Raw genomic sequence first — 12,152 nt, 5'->3', positions numbered from 1 at the left:
TGTTGCCTGTCAAAGTAATTTTTTAAACCTCCTCAATATGAATAAATGCTTTAAACACACCCATTCAGTTGTTCAAGCTATAGAGTCAATACCAATAGCATAAAAGCACCAATATAAATTATATTTATATTAATACAAAAGTAATAGCCCCAAAGTACTGAATCCCTTTCTATTTCTATTTCATCACATAATCTAGATCAATGTTACTTAAATATGTCAATAAACTATTTGCTACCAACCTGGGATGAGATAAGTATAGAAATAGAGTCAATATTTAAAAATCCTTACAGGAATTTAACAAAATAATTTGTATCACTTAAATCCAGTAACAAAAATGGGATCACATTTTTGTGTCTTTCTTTGTCACTTCATCTTGTAGTAATTTACTTTTATTTTACTTTATGAAGTGTTGGTCTGTAGCTGATTGGGGAACTTGGAAAACAGTCACCTCATCACAAATATTTTGAAATACTGCTATAGGTCATATCTGGCAATATATCTTAGTTACATCACCATACTTCATCTCCACTACCACAGTATCAACAAATGTATAGAAAAACTCTGAGACTGTTATAGCTCTTTTCTGTGTTTTCCATCTTCTCTTCTCCATTTTTTCTCACAAATGTCTATAAGTGATGATAGACAAATAGATACATAGATAGATTATAGATAGAGGTAGATAAGTGCTATTATATGCTATAGATATATTGCATCTTTTATATACAAGACGTTAAAAACCTTGGCATTTACTAGATAGAGAATGCTTCTGGGCGAATGGAGAAATCAGAAGAGCTTTTATAGTTTTTCAGGAGTTGAGGAACAAAATTAGAGGCTTGAGAGATCAAGATCCTGATGAGAAAAAAATGACCAGAGAACTGAGTTTAAATGAAACCAGTTTTCTACTCAATACATTGAAAACTGAAGCCACGAGATTAAAGGAGATTAAAAAAAAAAAAAGGTAGTAAGAAAACCCCTGTGAGAACAAGTAGAGTTTTTGAATGTCCTGATGTGTTGAACAAAAAGAATTTCAGTTCAGGACATAACAATGATATACCCATGAGGACTGTCCTCTCAATTACACACTTGGATATTTTGTTCTAGGAATCAGGGAAAGCAGACGTAGATACGAGTCACACCAAATCTGCAAAATAGATTGACTTAGTTGTTTCTGATTGAATTAAGGTAAAGATTTCTCATTCTATTTCCCTAATAGGAGGCAGGGTGGATTTTATTTGAAAGAGGGATGTATCATCTGGAACACCTAAAATTTTATCCAAAATGTACACAATTCAATCAACAAGCATTAGACTTGCCAAAATATGGGAAAATATAACTGAAAATCAGGAAAAAGAGAGATTTATATGTATTCAGATATTGGAGTATGCTCACAAGACTTTAAAGTAACTATAATTAAGATTTTTAAAGAAATAGCAGAAGACAGAGAAAATATCTTTTAAGATGGAGAATTTAAAGAAAATATTGGAACTAAAAAAAGAATCAAATAGGAAATCTAAAACTGAAAAATTCAATAACAGAAATCATCAATTGACATAATAAGATATTAAAGAAGAGAAGGAGAAAGGATTGGTGACATGTTAAGATGAGCCAAGAGAAAATACATAAACTAAAGCATAGAGAAAAAATAAAAATTATAGAAAAAAGAGCAAGAATATATGGGACACAGTGAAAAGATGTCATACTCAGATGGAATTTCAAAAAAAGAAGGAAGAAAATTCAACAGAAAGTTGACAAAAGATATCAACATATATATTTAAGATGTTCTGAAATCTCTAAGGAAAAAAAACATGAAGAAAGCCAAACTCGTTTTACTTAGTAAAATGTCTGAATCCCAATGACAGAGAAAATCTTAAAAGCAGCTAAAGAATAAGATACCTGCCATAGAGCAACAATAGAATAAAACAGGTAAATGACTTCTCACTATAAACAAAGACATCTTTATGTGCTGAAAAATTATTGCCAACCTAGATATGCTCTAAAAGAAATAAAAGAGCATCCTTTATGCAGAATGATAATTTCAGATAGAAATAAAAGAAAGAAGTTATAAAGAACAGGGGAACAGGTAACCATGCAGCAGGACAACGTGTGTGTGTGTGTGTGTGTGTGTGTGTGTGCACGCGTGCGCGCGGTAGGTGTGTGTGAGAGTGAGGGGGGATCTCAATGATACTGTTTGTAGGGTTTCAAACATAAATTAAAATGCATAAAAACAAAAGGCGAGTGTGATGTAAATGGATAGGCATAAATTGTTTTAAAGTCTTAATATTACTGGGAGAGACATAAAAGTGTTCACTTTATTAAACTGTAATAAAGACTACAGTAACTCTTAAAAACATAAGGAAATCATGTATAGCTAAATGTTAATAAATAGGAAAATACAAAGATAAATACACTAGATTAATAAGAAAGACAAAGAATTTGTAAAAAGAATATAGTACAGGTGGTTCAAGTAGAAAACACAGTGAAATATAGACATAAAAATATGAAAAATTACATTAAGCATAAAGGCAATAAATAACCCTCATTAATATAAAAGCAAAAATTTCTAAAACATATTATAATATCAAATCCAGATAATATACTGTGGCTAAGTGTCATACCAAATGATGTTCTAGGAATTCAGAGGTGGTTTAAGGGTTGAAAATCAACCAATTCACCAATTAACAAAAATAAGGAGACCTCCAACATGATCAAAAATATATTGTCTGAAAAACAAAATGTCATGCAAAGTAAGGCTGTGACAAAAAATGCTCACAATGACTTCTTATGTATAAAAGTCAACAAGAAGGAAAACTAATACATGGTGTTAGAAATGTAGGTATGTAGATATTCCACATATGATGTAGAATAGTAGGTATTCTTGGGTGGTTGTAGTAAGCAGCTATGAGCAGGCACAAGGGTATTTATTATTTTCTATTTTTTATCTGGGTTCTTGTAACAAGAGTGTGTTCACTTTTGAAAATTCTTGCATCTGCCCATGTATATTTGTGCACTTTCCTGTGCGTATGTTAGGCTTTTACAAAAAGTTTACTTAAAGTGATGGTAGACTTTTCTATTGGGCTAAGATAAAATAATTATAGCAGTCAAATGTACCACTGAGAAACCCAGAAATAGCCAGAAAAATACAGAAAACACAAATAGCAACCACCAAACAAAACTGTTAGAAGGCAATGGAAAATTCCCAAAGGAAACATGACTAAGAAACCAGTATCCTGAAGAGAAAGGGAACTAACTACACAAGTGAGCCAACCCTGCAGGCTCTTCATCCCTGGGGACATCTGATGATTCTTGGCATGTATCTTGAAAGACAGTCGAAGTAGGGACTACCACTATGAAAAGGCAGAGAAACCAGCAGATATTCTGCCAATTTCATGGGGCTGGAGGGAAAAAAAAAAGTGAAGATTATGCGTACAAAAAACATCAAAACTTGGGAGAGAGGTACTTGGTCTAGCAGCAATCACTGTGAGAATGTAGCACAGGAAAGGAAGTCTAGCATCATATTGGTTTTTACTTTAAGGCAATTGCCAAATTCTTGAACTGCTCCTAGTGGTCAAATAGGTTTTTATGCTGTTAATAGTGCTGAGAAGACAAAAATTGCAAAAATTGGAATTCAATACTCACCTAAGAGAGGCACCCTGGTAAACACCTCATCTCAGCTGGAAACCCTAGAGGACTACACCAGGCTAGAGGGGGCAAAGCAGAAGCAGAGAAAAAAAATAAACCATGTTATAGCCACATACTCAAATCCTAAATAGCAGTAAGAATGAATGACCCGCTGATAGGGCAATAACGCAGATGTTTCTCACAAGCACATATTGAGCAAGATCAAAAGTAGGCAAAACTAACCTCTAATATTAGAAATCGGAATAGTGGTCACTTAGAGGGGAAGCAGTAAGAGGGAAAAGGAGATTTCTTGATTGCTGGTCTTGTTCTATTTCTTGATCTGTGAGTGTAATTTTACATGTGAAAATGATCTCAATATATATTTTTTATTTGTGAGTATTTACAAATGTATTTAATATTTCAGTGAAAAGTTATTTAATAAAAGGAAGTTAAAAATCCAGTGAATATTTGAATACCCAGGTCTTTAATGTCATAGGAAAAAACATAAGTTAAAATGTCAATTTTATACACATTTTATTGAACAAAAATAGGACAATCAATAAATAACTTTCAAGCATAAAATATAGTAAATTGGAGAAAATTCTGCAAGGCAAGTGGAATGGAAATATGAGTTCATAGGGGGAAAAGTTATGATATAATGTCTCAGAATGTTAAAAAGAGCATATTCATGAATTTTTAAGTGGATGCTGGTAGATATAATCTGTTATGGTATTTATACTCCATTGGATATATTTTATAAACTGCTCTAATATATAATAATATTATAACAGTTATAATTAAAATCTCAATATTTAAATACACAGAAGTTACAAATTCTACAAATTATAATGAAAAAATAAATGTGCAAAGATTAGATTTTAAAAATACATTTAAGGAATATGCAAACAACTTTAATGTCCTCTGTGTTATATAGACCTTTCTTTTTCCTGCTAAAATCTAACAAAATATTTACCATAATCTAAGTTCCCACATACACAGGGCTCTATTCCTGGGATCTCTAAATTGTTCCATTGGATTACTTGCGTGTGTCTATATCAATGTTAAACAATGTCAAATTTCATGCCATTAGGACAAGTATTTCTATTTGTTATAGCATATCCTCTTAACATTTTTACACTTTCTTATCTACTCTTATTTATTTACATCTTCATATTTACTTAAGGATCAGCTTATGAAGTTCCATGAAACATCTGACAGGGATTAGGGAGAAAATATTTTATTTTAGTAGGGCATAAATGATATTTTAAGCGATACTCAATCTTTCTATGCATGAATAGAGTCCACACTCTGGTAATTTCCTGAGAGAAAGTGAACGGGAGTTAAAAACTTTGAGACCTTTGCATATTGGAAAAAGTATTTTATTCTGCCCTAAGATTTGATTAATAATTTGTCTTGTATAGTATTGGGCAATGCATCACCCTCAGAACATGGCAGGTATTTCTCCCCTACCTTGTTGATTCTAATGTTATTGCCATCATTCTAGTCCCCAAGTCTTTGTATGCAACTGGTTTTCCTATTTCTGCTTTTCTTCACTCTCTGGGAATATGATGTATCTTATCATTTTTCCTCAAAAACTAAAAAACTGTGATATCATGTATTGGTGTATTTATATGGGAATCATTGTGTAAGGCCCTTTGTGTGTTCACTTTGAATCTGCAAACACATACTTCGTTTGGGGAAATTTTATTGTATTATTTTAGTTTTTCTGTAATTCATATTATTCAGAGGCTGCATCAGTTAAATCTTATTTCTATTTTTTCTTTATTTTGCGTTTTGTAGTTGTTCTTATTGTTGCTGTTTTATCTGAAAAAGTTTCTTCAACCTAGACCCGAAATCGCTTGTTGTAGTGATTATTTCTTTTAACATATTTTTATTTCCAAGAATATGCATTCTTTTAAGATACCTTATTTCACATGTCCAATACCTTTTCTTATTTCTCTGAAGATAATAACTAGGATGTTGTTAGTTGGCTTTATTTTTCTATTGATTGTTCTGTTGCCTCTGAGTGCCTTTTAGTTTTCTGTATGATTTTTGTATCTTTCCTATTAAAAACCTTCTTCAAATTTGCTTGCCCATTCATCCTTGAGATGGAGCCACAAAAATTTGCTTAGACATTCTGTTCATAGAAACAGCACCTGCCCAGTGCTATGCTTTACTGTAGGCTAGTCATAGAGGGACTTAGTAATTGAGGATTTCAATTACCCATATTATTACCTTTCTTTTTTAGCTTTGAGACTATTGGTTTCCCAGTTCAGTATAGTATGATCCTCTGGCTAAGGAATACAGCCTTGTTTCTGACTTTCTAGAAGCAGAGCTAGAGAAGAGTATATACCCTTGCTTTCTATATGGGTAGGTTCAAGGAAGGAATGTGAGGATTGAAATGCTTGTCATAATATCTCTCAACCACACTTTGACTTTTTACCCTATGCCATCCTCTTTCATTTTCTGAGGTACCTGATACTTCCCATTCATTTTCTGGGATAATGGCTCCCGCTATTTCATGCATGGGGTTTAGTATTGTGGAAATAAATGAAGGCTAATTACAACAGAAAAGCAAAGTCTATTTATTCTGCTTGCTATAAAAAGGGAGTCAGCCACTGTTGTCTATGTTTTGTCAGACTCCAAGTCACACAGAAGAGTGGAAAGCTTCATAGGGGAAAAAAGTGAAGACTTCAGCGTGCCTAGATTGTAGGTTGTTTGGGGAAACTACAGGGAGGCTGTTTTTCCTTCCATTGTTTTTATTCCTTTACTCTTCTTTTGCAGTTACAAACAGTGCTGCAATGAATAACCTTGTGTGTGTGTGTGCTATGTGTGTGTAGTGTGGTGTGTGTGTGTGTAATATATAAATTGAATTGCTGGAAGTATTACCTTTAAAGTAAATTCCAAGGAGTGGGATGCTGGTCCTGAAGATAAATACATAAGAATATTTTTGTTTTTGAAGTTGCCAAATACTTTTTACATAAGGGTTGCATCAGTTTATTATCAGTCTGTACTCGCAGGTGCAATGGTATAGAATGCCTGCTTAGTTCAGTCAACAGACATTGTCAAGGGGTTTAGTAGTTGGTAATCTGACAATTGCATCTCTGTCTTTTGAGTGGGAGATACTTTAATGTTTTTAAATGGAACTGTTATATTTTATTAAATGAATTACCAGTTTTTATCTTTTACTCATTTTTTGATGGGCTGTGGGCTATTAATCCATCTTTCCTTAATTTTTAAATATTTTTTATATCTTAGGGGATGTTAGTCATTTTTGCAAGTATCTTCTCTAAGTTTGTCATTTGACTGATTTTGCTTAGAGTGTTTTGTGTGTTTGTTGCTGTTGCTGTACAGGTTTGTGTGTTTGTGTGTGTGTGTATGTGTGTGTAGCTGAATTTGTCCATCTTTTCTTTGATTAAAAATAGATTTTTGAGCCATAGTTCAAAAGTCTAATCTTATATGTATGTTATAGAATAATTTACTCATACTTTCTTTTAATATTTATAGAGTTCATTTATGCATTCATATCTCTGATTCATCTGGAATTAATTCTTATGAGATATGGATCAAATTTTACTTTTTTCCGATGGTTATTTATTCAGTCAGCCATCAACAATGTTTATTAAAAACCCTATATACTAAATATGTGGTAGAGCACATTTCTACTGCCTGCATATCTATTTAAGCACCTGTATCAAGCAGTTTTACCTTTGGATTTGTATGATTCCCTCCTTATAGCTTTTCTGTTTCAGCTTCGAAATCTTGAATATTTATTTTACCATGTGAAATGAAGTGTCAACCTGTTTCATACATGAGTTTGTGGACTGGATTATTTGTTTTTGGGGTGTTGAGTTTGATAAGCTCTTTATAGATTTTGGATACTAGCCCTTTATCTGATAAGACATTTGTAAATATCTTCTCCCATCCTGTCAGTTGTCTTTTGGTTTTGTTGATTGTTTCCTTTGCCGTGCAAAAGCTTTTATCTTGATGAAGTCCCAATAGTTCATTTTTGCTTTTGTTTACCTTGCCTTTGGAGACGTGTCTAGCAAGAAGTTGCTGCGGCCAAGGTCAAAGAGGTTGCTGCCTGTGTTCTCTTCTACGATTTTGATGGATTCCTGTCTCACATTAAAGGTCTTTCATCCATTTTGAGTTTATCTGTGTGTACAGTGTAAGAATATGGTCCAGGTTCAGTCTTCTACATGTGGCTGTCCAATTTTCCCAGCACCATTTGTTGAAGAGATTGTCTTTTTTCCATTAGTTATTCTTTCCTGCTTTGTTGAAGATTCATTAATCATAGAGTTGAGGGTCAATTTCTGGATTCTCTATTCTGTTCCATTGATCTCTGTGTCTGTTTTTGTGCCAGTACTATACTGTCTTGATGATCACACCTTTTAATAGAGTTTGAGGTCTGGCATTGTGATGCCCCCAGTTTTGGTTTTCTTTTTCAATATTCCTTTGGCTATTCGGTATCTTTTCTGGTTCCATTAGGATTATTTGTTCCAGCTCTGTGAAAAAATGTTGCTGGTATTTTGATAGGGATTGCATTGAATGTATAGATTACTCTGAATAGCATCGACATTTTAATAATATTTGTTCTTCCACTCCATGAGCATGGAACATTTTTCCATTTCTTTGTGTCTTCCTCAATTTCTTTCATGACTATTCTGTAGTTTTTGGAATACAGATCCTTTATCTCTTTGGTTAGGTTTATTCCCAAGTATCTTATAGTTTTGGGTGCAATTGTAAATGGAATTGATTCTTTAATTTCTCTTTCTTCTGTTTCATTGTTAGTGTATAGAAATGCAACTGATTTCTGTGCATTGATTTTATATCCTGCCTCGCTGCTGAATTCCTGTATGAGATCTAGTAATTTTGGGGTGGAGTCTTTTGGGTTTTCCATGTAAATTATCATGTCATTTTTGAAGACTGAGAGTTTGACTTCTTCTTTGCCAATTTGGATGCCTTTTGTTTCTTTTTGTTGTCTGATTGCTGAGGCTAGGACTTCTAGTACTATGTTGAACACCAGGGGTGAGAATGGACATCCCTGTCATGTTCCTGACCTTAGGGGAAAAGCTCTCAGTTTTTCCCCATTGAGAATGCTATTTGCTGTGGACTTTTCATATATGGCTTTTATGATATTGAGGTATGTACCTTCTAAACCTACACTGTGTTTCTCCAAAGAAGACATACAAATGGCCAACAGACACGTGAAAAAAAATGTTCAAGTTCATTCAGCATCAGGGAAATACAAATCAAAACCACAATGAGATACCACCTCACACCAGTCAGAATGGCTAAAATTAACAAATCAAGAAACAACAAATGTTGGCGAGGATGCAGAGAAAGGAGAACCCTCTTACACTGTTGGTGGGAATGCAAGCTGGTACAGCCACTCTAGAAAACAGTATGGAGGTTCCTCACAAAGTTAAAAATAGAGCTACCCTATGACCCAGCAACTGCACTACTAGGTATTTACCCAAAGGATACAAATGTTGTGATCTGAAGGGGCACCTGCACCCCAATGTTGATAGCAACAATGTCCACAATAGCCAAACTATGGAAAGAGTCCAGATGTCCATTGACAGATGAATGGATAAAGAAGATACAATATATAATGGAATATTACTCAGCCATCAAAAAGGATGGAATCTTACCATTTACATCGACATGGATGGAACTGGAGGGTATTATGCTGAGTGGAATAAGTCAATCAGAAAAAGACAATTATATATTGCATGGCGCACTGGGTGTTATGTGCAAATAATGAATCATGGAACAGTGTATCAAAAACTGGGGATGTACTGTATGGTGACTAATATAACAAAATAAAAATTATATAAAAAAAGAAAAAGACAATTATAATATGGTTTCACTCTTATGTGGAATAAAAGAAACACAACAGAGGATCATAAGAGAAGGGAGGGAAAAATAAATAAAATGAAATCAGAGAGAGAGACAAACCATAAGAAACTCTTAACTGTAGGAAACAAACTGAGGGGTGCTAAAAGGGAGGAGAGTGGGGGGATGGGGTAACGGGGTGATGGGCATTAAGGGGGGGAACATGATGTAACGAGCTCTGGGTGTTATATGAAACTGATAATAACTGAACTCTACATCTGAAACTAATGATACACTATATGTTAACTAACTGAATTTAAATAAAATAAGTTATAAAAAAGGAGTTTGTGGATAATTTCGTGGAATAGCATTAAATATTTAATATTTAGGGAAAACTGAAATCTATATGATGTTGAGTCATATTATCTAAGAACGAGGGTGTCTTACAATTGTTCAAATCTTTATCTGTGTCCTTTAGAAGTGCTTTAAAATTTTTCCCATATTGATTTTAAACAGTTCTTTAACTTTCTTCCTAAATAATTTACTTTCATTTACTATTATAAATAGTTTCTCAAACAATATATTCTGCAATGACTAGTTATCCTTCATGTATATAAAAACTATTGGTTCTTCATATTAAGTTGATACTGTACGCTCTCAGTGAATTCTTTTATTGTTTGAGTTAATTTTGTCACTGATTCTCTAAGCATTTTAAGTATACTAACATATTGTCTGCAAATACTTCTTCCTCTCTAATTCTCACGCCTCTAATTTTTTCTTTTGTTTAATTACATTAGCTAACAGTGTTGAGTAATTGCAAAGATCTCACAAGTGTGTATATTGAAAGGAGTCACAAGCATCCATTTCTTCCTCACTACACTCTAGCATGTCTGGCCTGCTGTGTCTTTCTTAGTTATGTTGATTCCTGGACAATGTTTTCACAGATATCCTTCTCTCTGGATAGAACTGTCTTCCATCCCATTATTTATCTCATGAAATCCTATGACAATGTTAGGTTTTAGTCTGAATGTTAGTTCCTTAAAACCGCCTCCCATGACTTCCATTTACCCATAATAAGGTCAAGAAAGTAGCTGGGTAAAAGAGAAGTTGAAATCTCACCAGATTAAAAGGCCATGGATGTGATGCTAACCAGGTGCTGATGATTCACCGACAGTATGGATTTGAAAATGAATACTAATAAATAAAATTGGATATGAAATTCAGTAATGTTTTCCCAACTATCCAGTATTCTATATTTCCCATAGCATTTCCCATAACGAAACCCTGCTCTCCAGAAGAAACAACTCTTTTTTCATCTTGGGGAAATATAAATTGCCAAATTCCCTTCAGACACCCTATCTCACTTAAGGGGGGTAGAGGAACACTAAGAAACACTTCTAAGGTCAAAGCCCAGGCACTTAGGCCCACTTAAAGACTGTAATATAATAACAACATTATAGAATGGTTCCTTTCTCCACACCTTGCCACCATATCAACAGGGCTCCAGTAAAACAGTGAATTATAACTAAAAAAGATGCAAGGCACACATAGTATTTAACAAGGAGTACTTAAGGAAAATAAATACAACAAGGTTCAACCAAAACAAAACAAAATAAAACAAACAAAAAGACATTTGAGGAAACTGGAGCCTCTGGCATCTACAGCTACAGTAAACATTAAATACAGCCCAGCACCTGTCCAGATTAACAGGAACCTCATATTAAATGCCTGTTCAGCTCACTTCCCATTTCATGACACACAATGCTCATCTTTCAATAAAAAATTGTAAAGAAGCTACAAAGCAAGACAAAGCATGATCCAAAAAGACATAGCGAGCACCAGAACTATATTCATACATAATGAGGCCGTAGAGCAGTAGGAGCTTTCATTTCTGGCTGGTAGGAATACAAAATGGTACAGACACTTTGGAAGACAGTTTGGCATAAGCTAAATAGTCTTACCATCTGATCCAATAATCATACTACCAGGTATTTACCCAATGGGGTTGAAAAATTATGTTCATTCTAACACCTCCACAAAATTATTTAGAGAAGCTTTATTCATAATAATCAAAAACTGAAAGCAACCATGATGTTCTATGATAGGTAATTAGATAAGCAGGCTGTGATAATTCATACAATGGAATATTTTTCAGTGATAAAAAATGAGCTATCAAGCCACAAATAGATGTGAAGGAATCTTAAATGCATGTTGCTAAATGAAAGAGGCCAGTCTGAAAAGGCTACATACTGTATGATGGCAATTATACGACATTTTGAAAAAGACAAATCTCTAGAAACCAGAAAAAAATATTATTTTCCAAAGTTTCAGTATGACAGGAGGAGTGAATACACAGAGGATTTATTTTGGGTAGTGAAACTATTCTGTATGATACTGAAATGGTAGATATTTTTCAAAACCTGTAGAAGTTTACAACACAAAAAGTGAGCTTTCAATAATGCAAATTTTAAAAGATCATTTAGGAGGCTGGGGACTCCAAGGAACAAATGCAGACGATAACAAGAGAGTCCACCCATATTGTTATAAATGTGTGGGAAAACCTCCCTGAAGGGGGAAGGGAATAAGGTGACGATCTAAGTAACTTTCAAAAGTAATGGAATCTGTAAGTCTAAAGGTAAAAGGAATTGCACACAACATTGCCTTCCAGTTGATAAAGTATTTACCATGAGGCTATG

The 12,152-nt window shown here is 33.8% G+C and overlaps 1 protein-coding gene across 1 annotated transcript in view; it reads right to left on the bottom strand.

Annotated features, from left to right (window-relative positions):
* Positions 1–2,455: 2,455 nt before the first annotated feature.
* Positions 2,456–12,152, bottom strand: part of LOC148109263 (uncharacterized) — a 556,689-nt gene continuing 546,992 nt past the window's right edge. Inside the window, exon 5 of the transcript XR_015726095.1 lies at positions 2,456–3,698. The gene's annotated coding sequence lies outside the window, so the exon portion shown is untranslated. The remainder of the gene's footprint in view (positions 3,699–12,152) is intronic.

This window comes from Ursus americanus, chromosome 11, assembly GCF_024610735.1.
Source record: "Ursus americanus isolate L20-20 chromosome 11, mUrsAme1.1.p, whole genome shotgun sequence".
NCBI classification, from domain to species: domain Eukaryota; kingdom Metazoa; phylum Chordata; class Mammalia; order Carnivora; family Ursidae; genus Ursus; species Ursus americanus.
This window is presented reverse-complemented; position numbering and strand designations above follow the sequence as displayed.